We start from the raw sequence: 14,018 nt of genomic DNA, 5'->3' as shown, positions 1-14,018 counted from the left end.
TTGTAGTTTATTTAATTCGTCCACTGAACTGCAGTCTTGAGATTATGGAAATTGGGCGAGAAAAAATACTTCAAGAAACCTATACCCGTATTAACTTCAATCATGTTCTGACTTGAAAATTTTTCTTCTTCTGCTATGAAGGTAACCTTTCAAAAAATGTAGGACTATGCTGATGACTCACTGTCTGTAGAAATACAGTAAGTACGTATTTCCCTTTTCTTGCATTTTGCATACTCTTATGAAACTGTCAGTAGTTTTATGTTTAGCAATACATACTTGTTTTGCCCGACTTGAAGGGACTGTACAGTACTGGTTGAGGTGGGGATTCATGTTTTGAACATTCCTAAGTGAGATAATGAAAAGCCTATTATGAAATATGAAAGAGCATGTAATTTTAAGAAGGATTCAGCATTTATTTGATGAAAATTGGTTTTCAAATGGCTGAGATATCCCAAAAAGTGCTAATAATAAAAGGCGACATGCCACAACTTTATCAGGATCTCTTTGATTCACCTTGTTTTTGGATATCTCGGCCATTTCAAAATCGATTTTCATTGAATAAACTTTTGATACCCCTTAGAACTGCATGCTCTTTGACATCTCATAGAGTGGTTTCTGAATATCTCGTAAAACGTTAAAAGCTAAATCCTCACCTCGGCCAGAACTGTACACACCCTTTAAAGCTCTCACATGGCTTCTGATATAGGATTGCCTTGTACATGCAAGGTATATGCGGTATAATTGTGAGCACATCAGATTTCTTTGCTTGTTGAGTGCTGTAGCTTTGAAGATGTTAGCTGGTCAGGAATTTCTTACGTTTGCAGCATTAGTACATTGAAAAAAAAGCCTGTTATGATGAGCTCACCTACAATGGGAGACCGCTTTTAACAAGGGGAATTCGTCAATCAGAGTTTTCTATTACTGTATGAAGCTTGTCTCTTTGTTAGTACGTTTAGAACGAGGTACTGGTTATAACAAGGTAAAATTGGCTGTTCGGATTACGTGGTTACATCAGGGTTTCCCTGTATACAAATGCAATTTCTGGAAGATATATCTGAAATTTGAGATTGAAGCATTACTTCTGCATGTTAAATAAGGTAATATTATTTTCATTGATGGTGGAAACTGCTCATCAAGGTAATGAACTTGGCATGCTGTCATGAAACACAGTACCAGTCATCAAGTGTGGAGGACATCCTTCGTTGTTGTAATTATACGTTGTTCAAAGAAATGTGCAAGACCAGAGTCCTATTTCATAAAAAGTTGCTGTGATAGCAACTCTTGCTGAAATGGCACATGTCATGGTAATTAAAATGACAGGAATCCAGCTGCCTGATTGGCTGTTGCTATAAAAAGTTGTCATTCTGGCAAAAAATTGCTATCCTACTGTGTAACATCTTTTATGAAATAGGACCAGGATCTACATTGTACCAGCAGTGTAAACTGTGTCAGTCTATGGCAAGGTCCCACAGACCATGTGTAGGCAATCTACAATTCGTCATTACTACTGTCAACTGTGATCATGATGAACGTCGGCGTGAAATGGGCAATGCAGTGGTGTCATTCATCGGCAACAAGTGCAGCTAATGCTTTCTGAGCGTATTGCCTCCTAGTGACTTTTCTGCACCGAGTCTGTTCTGGGTGCTACCCAATGTACAGGATGATTTGTGTTCAAGCCGTCGGGGACGGTTTGATTTTGCTACAACATGCATTTCCCATAGACACCTGCCCGAGTATACTCGGGACTCGTCCTCAACGGGCTAATGGGCAGCAAGACTGTGTTAGGGCTGTGTGTATGCATGCCAGCATGACATGAATTTGTATCTACAATGTAGCACGTACTGTTTATGTCATATATTTTGAGAGTATAATATTTCGCAGAGTGGGACTTGTAAGACAGTTTTGCGTGTGACTGAATTTGCATTTGAGCACCAGTGTGATGGAATGAGAAATACATGTGATATATATCTTCTCAGGATAGCAATCTACAGCGCTTTTGTTTTATGGGAGGCAATATCTTTCGAGAGTAATTCAATTTTGCGAGCATCAGTCCACTTGTAAAAGCGTTGGAAATGAAAACACTACAAAATATTCTCTGAAAAAAAACACACCGCAAAATATACCATGTGTACAGTAATCCCCTATATGTATGTATGTATGTATGTATATGTCGCCCACTTTTGCATCAGTTTCATATTCATCACTGAGCGTAATGGGAATGAAACTCATAAATTGTGAAAACAGGTACAGCGATTGATTTAACTGGAGAAATGGTACCTTTAGTGATGAAATAGACAGATACTCATTCTGAGCTGCACAAAAATGTCGTTTCATTAGGAGAGCAGAACACCAAGCACACCAGACTTATTTTGCTTGTTTTCATATTAACCAGAAATTCTCAATGATGCAAAGTGAAAGCTGTACAAATTACTCAGATATAAGGTGAATCAGAATGCAAATCGATGAAAGGTTTATATTATAGGAAGTACTCTCTAGAGTGGACTGAACTCTACACTTACCGAATTCCAAGTACATGTAAGTGGTTGATTTACCTGACTTTTAATTTATTGCTGCTATAGCACGTCATGCAAGCAGCTTCCAGGGTTGGGTCTCAAAAGTTTTAGACCAGCGCTTCTTCGACCACTCCTCAATCTGCATTCCTTTTCTCTTAATTCTGGTGGCTGCTGTCTAAATCTTAGCCCAGTGCTTTAGAAAGTTGTATGACCCGAGCTCTGTGATTCAGATTGGAGAGTAATAAGACAGACAAATGGGCGTTGACAGAATATTTTGTTTTGTTATGAGATTCATGAGCTGGCAGTCGTCAAAAGCAGTTCATACGTAGAGGCATTTTGTTTTGTTGCTTTTTCGTTGTCAAGAGCCCCTCCCCCAAAGGGTACTGTGGGAATAGTAGGTGAGGTGATGATACTCTGTGTATCCCTGTTGCATTTTTTTGTGTACTGTAAAGGTGGATATTTTCGTGCAACTAATTTTTCACGCTTGGCCGGGTAAGGAGTTCCGCGTGTATTTAATTCCACGGAATTAAGATATCAAGTACAGGAGCATATGGCAAGCAGAAATATTTGCATGCATTTACAGTATTTTCGCGCTAGTTTCTGGTTGCGCGAAATGCGCAGAAATTTCAACAATGCGAACATTTCCGCTTTTACAGTATGTGTGTGTGCATTTTCGGCAAGATTGATTGCTGTTTGGCCTAGTATCCTTTGGTATACTCACGATTAGTATGATACAGTGTAAACCATGCCTGGCATGGCATGGTAATTAATACCAAAACCCTAAACCCTTCAACCAAATTCTGAACCAAATTCTGAGCCTAACCCCCCTGATTCTTAGAACCTCTAAAATCCTTGTCATGTCAAAACATGCTGAGGAATGCAGTAGAGACTAACTGGGAGTAGACCATTAGAAATGGCAGTCTACCAGTTGGAGAAGTGAAAAAACTGGTGTAATATGTGTATTATGAAATCTGTAATATCAAAGACTTCATGTACAATATGTACGTGATAAACAATATAACCTTTGTATTAAAGCAAATTCAACTCTGTTCTTCTTATGTGAAATTACTGTGTGAGTGATCTACAGATTGTAAAACATAATTTGTCATGTAGTGTGGTCAGTATGGTGTTAGTCTTCACCTTTTTGTTCAAATAACAGAATTCACTGAAAACACAACAAAAAGCTTTTCTTGCAAGGATAGCCTTTACTTCACACTTTCTATAAATAAAAGCATTTCTTTGATAAAAGTCTAGAGAACAAGCACACGCACACATTCAGCTAGGTCGCACAACACACCAACAACTATTCAAATTCATACTGTACTCTATGCATTCACCTTTCACACTTTATTTGGACAGAAAAAGAAATCTGCATACTTCAGGTAAACCCTTTTTTGTCAAATAAATAGATATATCCATCTTTATTCACCCCATGCTCTTGATGTTTTCTGATCTGACACATGCAAACATGAAATTGACATGCTCCAACCTTCCAAAAGCACAGAAAGACAATGCAAGGAAAAAAAAAATGGTTCATGAATTAAACCCTTTACGAATCAAAATGAATCCCTTTCAAAACACAGCAGTCGAATATGCAATGCAATTGGAAAACAACAGGCACATTGCATTGTAACATGCGCTTTTCAAGCCAAGCGTGAATGGCTGTACAAAGTCAAAAAGAGCTGCAAGCGCATTTCTTTTCTGCCTTTACAACAGCTTCAGAAGGTTACATTTTCTATGAATAAAACTAGAGAAATTTTTTCTGAAATACATCTGCACATGGATAAATGTGACCAGTTCAAGCTGGCAAAGCATTGCCTGAATCCTTCTTCAATGGAAGTGTGAACTGGTGAGCATTCACTTAAAAGAGTTGCCGTGACTATGAATTCATAAAACAAATAATGCCCACCTCTACTGGGGAGACTACATCACTGTACTAACTCTCGTGTGTGTGTGTGTGTGCGCACATAGAGAGTGGGTCTTGATGACTGTGTGCAGCTTGCAGTAAAAACAATTCAGCATTTTTTGTCTTTCCATTTGTTTCTGGGAAACATTGAATTTACACGGAGAAAATCATCATACTCATTCAATCAGAGTCATCTAAGATGTGAGTGATGGGTCAGATCCGTCAGTTCAAAGATAATTTCCATACACTATCTTATTTCATCCATTTGTATTGCCCAATACTTCTACACATACACAGTAGAACCTCATTATAAAGAGGTTGGATTTGACAACCCTCTTACAAGATGATTTTGCAGATCTTTGTTGTTGCACCCTAATATAGTGAGAAACCTGATATAACAAAATAATCTTCATGTTTTTTAGGTCCTCGTTACGAGGTTCTCCCATGATCTCTAAATGCAGGCCTCCCTTTATCACCAGAATCGTAACGACACATTAGCATGAAGTACTCGGTCAATATGACATCCTTTGACCCAAAATAAGCCAAAGTGGAATTACATGACAAGTACAGTACAGGTTGCAGTGATCTGTGAAGCTGAACTAGCCACTGAATACATAACCCACAATGCATCATCTACCCCAAAAAAGGGACAACTGTATGAACTACACAATCGACTGTTTCACCTGTTTCTCAGATTTTTCAATTTACGGTTTGCTCACATGCGGATGTGTAGCTTTGATTTCTATGTGCCGAGGGGAAAGTGGAAGAACATGCGCTCCTTGGATCATGCAAAATAGAAGAGAAAAAAAAAGTCACTAACACTGTCCTCTTTACCAAGTTTTTCTACCAATGGGAGTCATCCAAGTCGGCATGTGAATTGGGGATGTGATGCACAAGATTGGGCATACATCTGAATGATGAGAAAACTTGCCCCAAGGAATAATTTGCTACCGAGAAAAAAAAATGTCATTTTAAGTATTCATGGTAAGAAATCTAAGCTGACACGAGCACTAATATGTAATACTAATCACATTTTGTGTATATCGTTCAAAACATTGACAGATTTTCATACTGATGTATTTCTTACACTGTCCCCTTGATGCAGAAACTGATCAAAGTCTACAATGTACCTTTTCACCTTCATTAGGTACACTGTACGTTGATCTGACTGATCAGCGAGCCTTCCTAAATTTCACTGCTTTTCACAACTTACACACATTTCTTGCAGAGTGCTTCTTTAAGGCAATTGTGTGTGTGTGTGTGTGTTTACAAAACAGCTGCTAGTGGCTAAAACAAAACTTTTTGCTCCTTAAGACAGACTGTGACAGAGAGACTGCAGCAGTCTGCAAATCTACTGAACACACCGACAGCCACATCACACTTTGACAAGCGCTAAATGCAGACTGCAAACAAAGACTACCACTTTACAGTCGTACTTGATACAGTTCATGGAGAATGTGCTCCCAACATTAAGGACTTTATGTCAACATTATGTAGCACTTTCTGCTACCCAGTTTAACATGTTTTCTAACTGTTTAGGATTGCAACTGCACAAGGCATAGGAAAGCTGTTAACAAACGGACAAACACAATATCATCTCAAACCTCAAGAGTTTATATCAGGCTCATACAGTCATTAAAGAGGTTATGACTGGACAAAATATCAACTCTTGTGTGGGGGGTTTATCTATTTAATGTGACACATGGAAACATAACCATGGTTTTCTTCATGGGGGGAGAGAGCATTTGACACAAATTTCATCTGAGGTTGAAATAACCAAGTACATGTAGCAGCAGTAACTGTATAACCCAGTGAGGACGAGTCCCGAGTATACTCGGGCAGGTGTCTATGGGAAATGCCTGTTGTAGCAAAATCAGCCCATCCTCAACGGGTTAAAGATACTCCTTAAAACATCAACTGGTTTATGATATAAGTTACTGACAACATTGGGTATGGACCCAGAACAGCCCTTTTTTCCTCCAAGGTCTTGAAAATCAGAAATATGATGACGTGGAAAAAAAAAAAGAGAGTATAATGTTCCATGTTCTGGGAGTCAACAAATTTTCATGATGACAAAATATAAATTCCTCTTCTATACATACATTGTATATACTCCATTCATCGAGTTGTTTTGATGTATAGCTTTATGAAAAATAATATAAACAGGTAATTTCACAAACAAGTTGTGCACACATCACTGCAAAGACTATCAGGAGAAGGTTAATGGGCATAATTAAATTTGGACACATTCCCCTGTAAACCAATATAACAATACCACCAACTATTGTCTGTGTCATTATTATCACTTAAACGTTGATAAATGGTTCATGTGAAATAAATTGTCAATTTGAGTATCCAAAACAAAAAGGGCTATGTGGCCAGTGTTCCCTGAACAACTTTCTTCTGGTGGTAACTGATGTTTTTAATATTAGTAGGAGCATGAAGCTACTTGAGAGTGCCAAAGAATATATGCATATACTCAAAGCAAGAGTGCATCAAAGACAAGTTAAAGTTTGAAAACTACTCCTTGAAAAGAGAAAAAAATTTTTTAAAACAGGACATCGTATGAATCAAGAAGGTATATAGTGAATATATTACTTTGTCTCTCTCTTGCGAAGTTATATAATATATTGATCTCCCTGTACAATGTTTCATGCAATGGCAAGCTATCTTAATACACATTAGCTCACACGTAAAAAAAAAAACAGTCGTCACAAATATACTGAAAGGATTACAATAAGTTCAAGCTATCACAATTGGTTCCAACAGAATTAGCATACATGTACTGCTAAACCAGGTCTCAAATACATTGTACGTACTCTGTGTACTAAGGATATCAATATTCTGAACTGGAAGTCGAATCTTCTCTGTATGTTTCTGTAGTTTAGCCAGAATATGCATTGCCCCGTAGAGTATCCTTAGGTATTGTCCACAATGGCTTGTTGAAGAATTTTAATGACAATAAGGATGGAATTTCTGTCTGTGAATGCAGAAAATATGGTACATGCTGCTTTTGCTTCTTTGCAGAATGTGGAGTGCACATCCTCTGCTATATTTCTTTTCAAACAGTATCAACTTTCTTTTCTTCATCTATATACATAAACATAATTTTAATAATACCAGATGTGCAAAATTCAGGACAAAAGGAACAAAAAAAGAAATGATAATTGCATGAATATACAGAAGACAGATACTTTTCAGACCCTTGGTATGCATGTTTGATAGAATTTTCATGACAACTGAACATCTGTCCGTCATTTTAAAGCGATTAAGCAATTTATCACAAATTTAGAATACTAAATAGGCCTACTGGATATACAACCATGTCCCTTGAAGAAGACTTTTTGGTGGAAAAAAAAAAGATGAAAGCTTCACCCACTTGGCAGGCTTAATGTCATCTGCAACTTTCAAATCTCATGCTTTTGAAGTGTTCGTGTCCTGTCATTTGTAATAAATGAAGTTTTGTCACTGAGAAATGCAAATAATTGTATGCACATCTTTCAAATATAACTTGGTATTAATATAATTATGTCAGTTGCAATTGTACTACAATGCTTCTTTTGTTTGTTCGGGTTTTGTGTGTGTGTGTGTGTGTGTGTGTTTCTTCAAAGCTACAAAAGGTGCAACTGTATTATTGAGATCAAGAATGGAATGCAATGTTTGTTTCAAGACTTTAACATTTTTCCATGACTGCCATGTTCACGGAATCACTTAAGATCAGACCCTGGGGCCCGTTGCATAACAGTTACTATTATGGTAACTTTGCCATCCAATGGTAACTACCATGGTAGCAATACTCAACAGCCAATCAAAATCAGGAATTCCCATGGAAGTTACCATTGGATGGCAAAGTTACCATAATTGTAACTTTTATGCAACGGGCCCCAGAGTCCTGAAAATTTGCATAAAAGAGCAAAAAATGTATCATTCTCTACGATACTATTCCCTTTGATATCATTTTCTATGGTATGGTTAGTAAATGTTGGTCAGTGTTATCAAAAACATGCTACTAAGCATGACTGTGAAAAAAAAAATTGTAAGAAATGCATTTTATGACGACATACCATAAATAGATCTCTTTAAGATTAAACTTTATAATGTAAATCATATGTATTTTCAAAATATTACACAACAGGCAGCAAAATCAATTTGACAATGATGGTCATACATCTTCAGAGCTATACAGGCAAAGTCAAATACACACAGAAATACGTGGGAACCCCGGTGTACAAACACGAACACATTCACGTTTCCATCCTTTCTTTTTGTCTTTTTTTGGGTTTAATTTTTTGAAAGCGATTCTTCTCGCCTCTCTAATCATGTGTATGCTATACGACGCAAGTCTTAGCACATCAGTACCCTACCACAAAACACAACCACTCAATCACTGTCATGCAGTCTACAGTTCAAATCACAGATACTTCAGCTATCACGGATCCATCGAATGTACACACTATCAACACCTCCATTTACAAAATAACCACTTGCTATCTATTCAACACCCTGTTGTGATGTAAGGAATTGATTTCTCACATTTGAACCCAACTAGAAGCATTTCTCTCTGTCAGTTTAAACTTGAAAGCTTAAGTCAGCAAAGCCAGTAACATTGCAATTTATACTGCACTCTCGCCTACTATATCTTGCACAATGTCACCTCACCACATATCTGCTACGATGCGACTCGATATGAACACAACAACTGATATCTGTTCCAAATCCCACCGTCGCACCTACTAGCCAACACACATGTACGTCAAAATCTTGATTGGAACAGAGTGACGTCAAACTGTACGACACATTTTGTCGTGAGGAAATACAGTTCACACACCATAACCCCTACCTCTTGGCATTATTCACATTACAATAATTTCAAAAAAATTAAAATTTCATGACATCTTACACACAAAATGCACAAGAGATCACATCTTTTTCTTTCTTGTCTTCAACTCAAAATCAGGATTAAGGCCTGTGTCTAACCTTGACATTACTTCAATAATTATTATAAATTATACTGAAGAATATAAACCAAGCTTTGGCTATATAGAACTGAATGAAGTACATCTGTTAATAGCATCAGATCTAACAGACAAGAAAGTGGTTTAAAAACAGACTATTATTGGAGACTACATCCATACCGTAATCTCAATCAAGACTGAAAGCTCAGATGAACATGTCGGAACAAACTCATCCCACATCTTATTAAAATTCAATTTTGATTTAATTGTTCACATTCTGCAAAGAGTACAATTCTAATGGGTTTAAATGAAATTTTGACAGCAAACCCAACTTATTATTGAAATAAATTAGCTCCATTTTGGGCTTGAAAACTGTATACATTTACCTGTAACTCAACAATAATTGACTATTCTACTGTATTGTGCATTAAAAACTCACACACTGTTAAATATAATTCTGGGAACATGTGACGCAATAGAACACCACACAGATACACAAAAAAAATACACAGCCACACACTTATCATCTGTAAATAAATGTTTGGTTACAGAAACCCATGGTAACACACACACGTGAACCACAAAAGTTAAATAATTCAATTCTCGTTCTTGCTAAAAAAAAAAATCTTATAAATATGCACTCAGACACACGTAATCAGGTTTGATATTTAACTTTTGAATAAACAAATATCAACACAATGTGGATTTATCTTCAGAACTGAAGGAGATCCTTTGAAAACCATTTCTCGCGATGTATCTCGGGATGTGGACATTCAGCTGCGCTCACTGAGTTGCCACTGACCTCTCTATATATATATTGATATTTTTTTACATGCTGATTTATTAAAGAATACATGTCTGTTTATGATTGACTATGACGTGCGTGAAACGGCTGGGTAACAAAACATCTACGAGATGTATGACACACAGAAAACCCTACATCTGACACAATATACTTCTCTGTTGATAATCTTACATATGAACTGTTTTGTGTCTTTTTGTGCAAAGTTTGGTCCCATCTCCACCAAAGCACCAGTGCCGTTCTTGTCGGTTTATTGTACGCAAAGATATGATACAGTTTTATCAGTGGAATCCCATCTCTAAATATGTATTGCTGATTGAGAGCTACAGGGCACCAACACTGTACAAAGTCTCATAAGTTCATGTCAAGTTCATGCTATTCTGGTTCTTAATTGATGATATGATCAACTGAGTATGAACAAGAGCAGGAATGGCCCGTGCAGTCTGTGTGTTACAGGTTAAGTGTCCGAGAAGTATGGACTGTGAAATGGCTTTTTTTTTTCTCTCTCTCTGTTCACAAATCTTATGACAAGGATCTAAGAGCCACGGTGAACATGGAAGCAGAAGAAAATATACAACCCAGCAAATGGCAGGGTGACTGTTTCTAACTGCCTGACATGCTTTGGAAAGGGTGGATGATATGAAGTCACAGGTTTTGGCACAAGAATGTGAATGAATTGATTTGAAGTTTTAGCATTCGGGGCTAACACCATATTAGATTACGATGACACCCTATCTCTGCTTATCTCTGCAGAATCCTGAACCTAGCACCAGCAACCCTAACCCCTTTTTCATATTTTCCCTAGTAGAATCTTCACAGAAATCAAAATTCTGCATAAACTATCTTTTGCTCACTATGATTTATCACCCATTACTATTCTTTTTCTTTTTTTGCATTTGATGTGAAAACTGCTTTTATCACTCTTGAAATAATTGTACAGGATACTGTTGACCCAGACAAACTCTGGGGCATTTCTTTCAAACGATGGACTAAAAATTCACCAGCTCTTGTCTATTTGAGGCATACTTTCTTCAACACACCTCATCTACTCTTCACTGCATACCACATTTCATGGTAAAGAGCATGTACTGTACATATTACAATATTAGTGATATCATTCACAAAATATGGCAAGAACTCAATTTCTTTACAATTCACTGGTCTAAATATATACTTTAAATATTCTATTTCATAACTCTCTCGTATCTACACATTAGTCATCTCTTCATATTTTTCTCTTTTTTTTTGCCTGTAAGTTGTTTTTTGTTTTTGCCTTTTTTTAATCAACCATAGATCTAAAAACATATCTTTGGTTACATACTACTGCATATCCTCCCACTTCAACGGGAAGAGAGTGTTATCATCAAATTGCCCTACAAGGCACTCGCCCTAATTTGCCCTGCACGTCACAGAGCCTCAAAACAAGACAAATCATTCGAAGAAAAAAAAAGTACAGATAATCAAATTAGCTTATTGAAACATCCCCTTTAAAAGGACATGTAATGTTACAATTTTCTCCTGCAAGATGAATGACTGTGAACTCGACTTTGCCTCTTATCATGAAATAGAACTTACTTTCATATGACATTTTGAGAAAAAAAAAAGATCTTGAAGGTTGAAACTAGTAAGTATCCCAATTGCTCTATATATAATGTCATGACCTTTTTCACGATATCTTTTTTTTTTCATTAATGTGAATTCAAGGGATCAAACCCCTGAATAATTAATTATGTATAAAAAGTATGCCATTTCATGAACTCGAAGACTTGCAAAGCACAAAGCCCAGGCCTTGAAATTCTATTACAGAGGAAAACCACAAGGACAATACAAATACAGCATTCATTGCAATCAACACTATCATTAAATTAGGTCATTAGCTCTGTTTATAAATAAGACATTTGTAACTCAAAGATGACGAAGCCCTGTAACAAGTCGGCTTTACACAAGCATAGCATAGTTTTCAGCGGGGTAACTTATATTGATACAAGACAAGAGCATGCTGGGGATTTGTGGAAAATATGTGTCATAACGCTATCGAACCATCTCCAAGGGTTAACTGCGAGAACGTAACTTGTTAATTTACTGCTTTGGAACAAATTCTCAATGATGCTGAAATTACCATCGCAAGATCAGGCGAAGAAGTTCTTGATGATGTGCTGGATCGGGCGTCGACAGACCGGACACGGCTTCCCACGCTTGCGCAGCTTCTTGGCGCACTTGTAGCAGCAGACCTGGTGTCCGGTGCGGCCATGGATGATACTGGCTGTCTTGGGGCGCACGAGGCAGAAGCGACACAGCTGTTCGTGCACTTGGGTGGGGCCTTCACTCGCTGGCATCATCTGAGCATTGGTGGGCTGATGGCTGGGATCTGGACGGCTCCCTCCACCTGAGGTCTCCTGCCGGGATTCTTGCTTGCCCACTCTCTCTCTCGCCACACAGGAACTGGCATCAATGACAGGTGATGGGCTGATCTCACTGGAGCACCATAGCCCCGCATCGTTCGATGAGCGAGGGGCCTCTTCGCCCTCAGAGCGCCCTGACATGTGCCGCTTCATGCAGACACCAGAATCCTCCCGGCTGACAGAGAGCGCTTTTCGCTTCCTACCGAGGCTTTCCGCCGATTCAAAACCTTCCTCCACACTGATGCTATCAGTCGAGTGGCGAGAGACCGTGTCAGCCGCGCCCGCTACTGGCTGGCATCCATCGCTACCAACTCCAAAGTCTTCACTCCCACTCCCGGCACTGCTCCTTGCGAGGAGTCCACACTCATCAACTCCGGCCTTCTCCGAACCTCCTGGTGCAACATCCTCTGTGGATTCAGCGACAGCAGAGAGCCTAGCTCCCTCGCAGCGGATCCCCTGCAAGGTCCTGATGGGAGTAGGGGAGGACATGGTGGTCTGACCCAAGACATGCTTGCTGCTTCCTGGAATGGTTTCACATCGGTCTTCCTCGCTGGCACGGCTCTTACCGTCTGCAAAGTCCTGGCCACCACTCCCTGCCGGTGGCAAGTACGGCAGCTGGCCATACGCACGGACATTGCGTTGCCGGGTGGACATGTGGCCTGTTCCAGCCTCGTCAGTGGTTACGGGGTAGAGTCCCGTCGGTGTCACAACTCTTGTGGTACTGGAGGCCTGAACAAGGCTGTTCTGGTGGCAGCCAGCTGCAGCATCAAAACAAGCAATATCTCATGAACAACAGCATTGGGGGGGGGGGGGGGGGGATGAGGATTATCTCTAAAGAGGGACTTGCCAGCTTGTGCCATTGTTGTGGCTTTAACGCAAATATCATTCTAAAATCATTACTGCACTGCTTTTATGAAGACCAAAATATGACCAATGGGGATCACGCTTGAAAACCCAATTACTTGTGGAAGTCAATACTATCAGCAAAAGTACAATAATGTCTTCACATAAAGATAGCACAACGTTTGTGGCACCCATGCAGTTGGCCATCAAAAATAGAATCATATTTACCACAGCATCCAAAATGACACTGCTCTAAATCACGTTTCCCTGTTGAGACAGAACTTGATGAAATTCTCCCCAAAATAACTAAACACAAACTGAAATCTCCTCATCTTTTGACAAAGTTAGAAAGTGTTCCTGACTGGGATTTGCTCACAAATCATAATGACCCATTATGACTCCAGCAAAACAACAATGCAATGGACTCATATTTCTCTTTGGGTTTGGGTTTCCTTTAACCTGTCAGAGATGGGTGACTCGCGTGCAGATACAGTAGTTTACTTAACAAATGGACGCTGAACACAGGAACCATACCTAAGTGCCTACCATTGACAAGGGGATGATAAGAGAGAGAGTAAATTGCAAAAGTCACTTTAT

The 14,018-nt window shown here is 38.8% G+C and overlaps 1 pseudogene; it reads right to left on the bottom strand.

Moving 5' to 3' along the window:
- Positions 1–8,557: 8,557 nt before the first annotated feature.
- Positions 8,558–14,018, bottom strand: part of LOC139732815 (uncharacterized) — a 59,352-nt pseudogene continuing 53,891 nt past the window's right edge.

The sequence above is a fragment of the Diadema antillarum genome, unplaced genomic scaffold, assembly GCF_040938485.1.
Source record: "Diadema antillarum isolate AM-2024a unplaced genomic scaffold, OU_Dant_1.0 seq00000451_RagTag, whole genome shotgun sequence".
NCBI classification, from domain to species: domain Eukaryota; kingdom Metazoa; phylum Echinodermata; class Echinoidea; order Diadematoida; family Diadematidae; genus Diadema; species Diadema antillarum.
The sequence above is the reverse complement of the archived record's forward strand: the minus strand, read 5'-3'. Positions and strand labels throughout refer to the sequence as shown.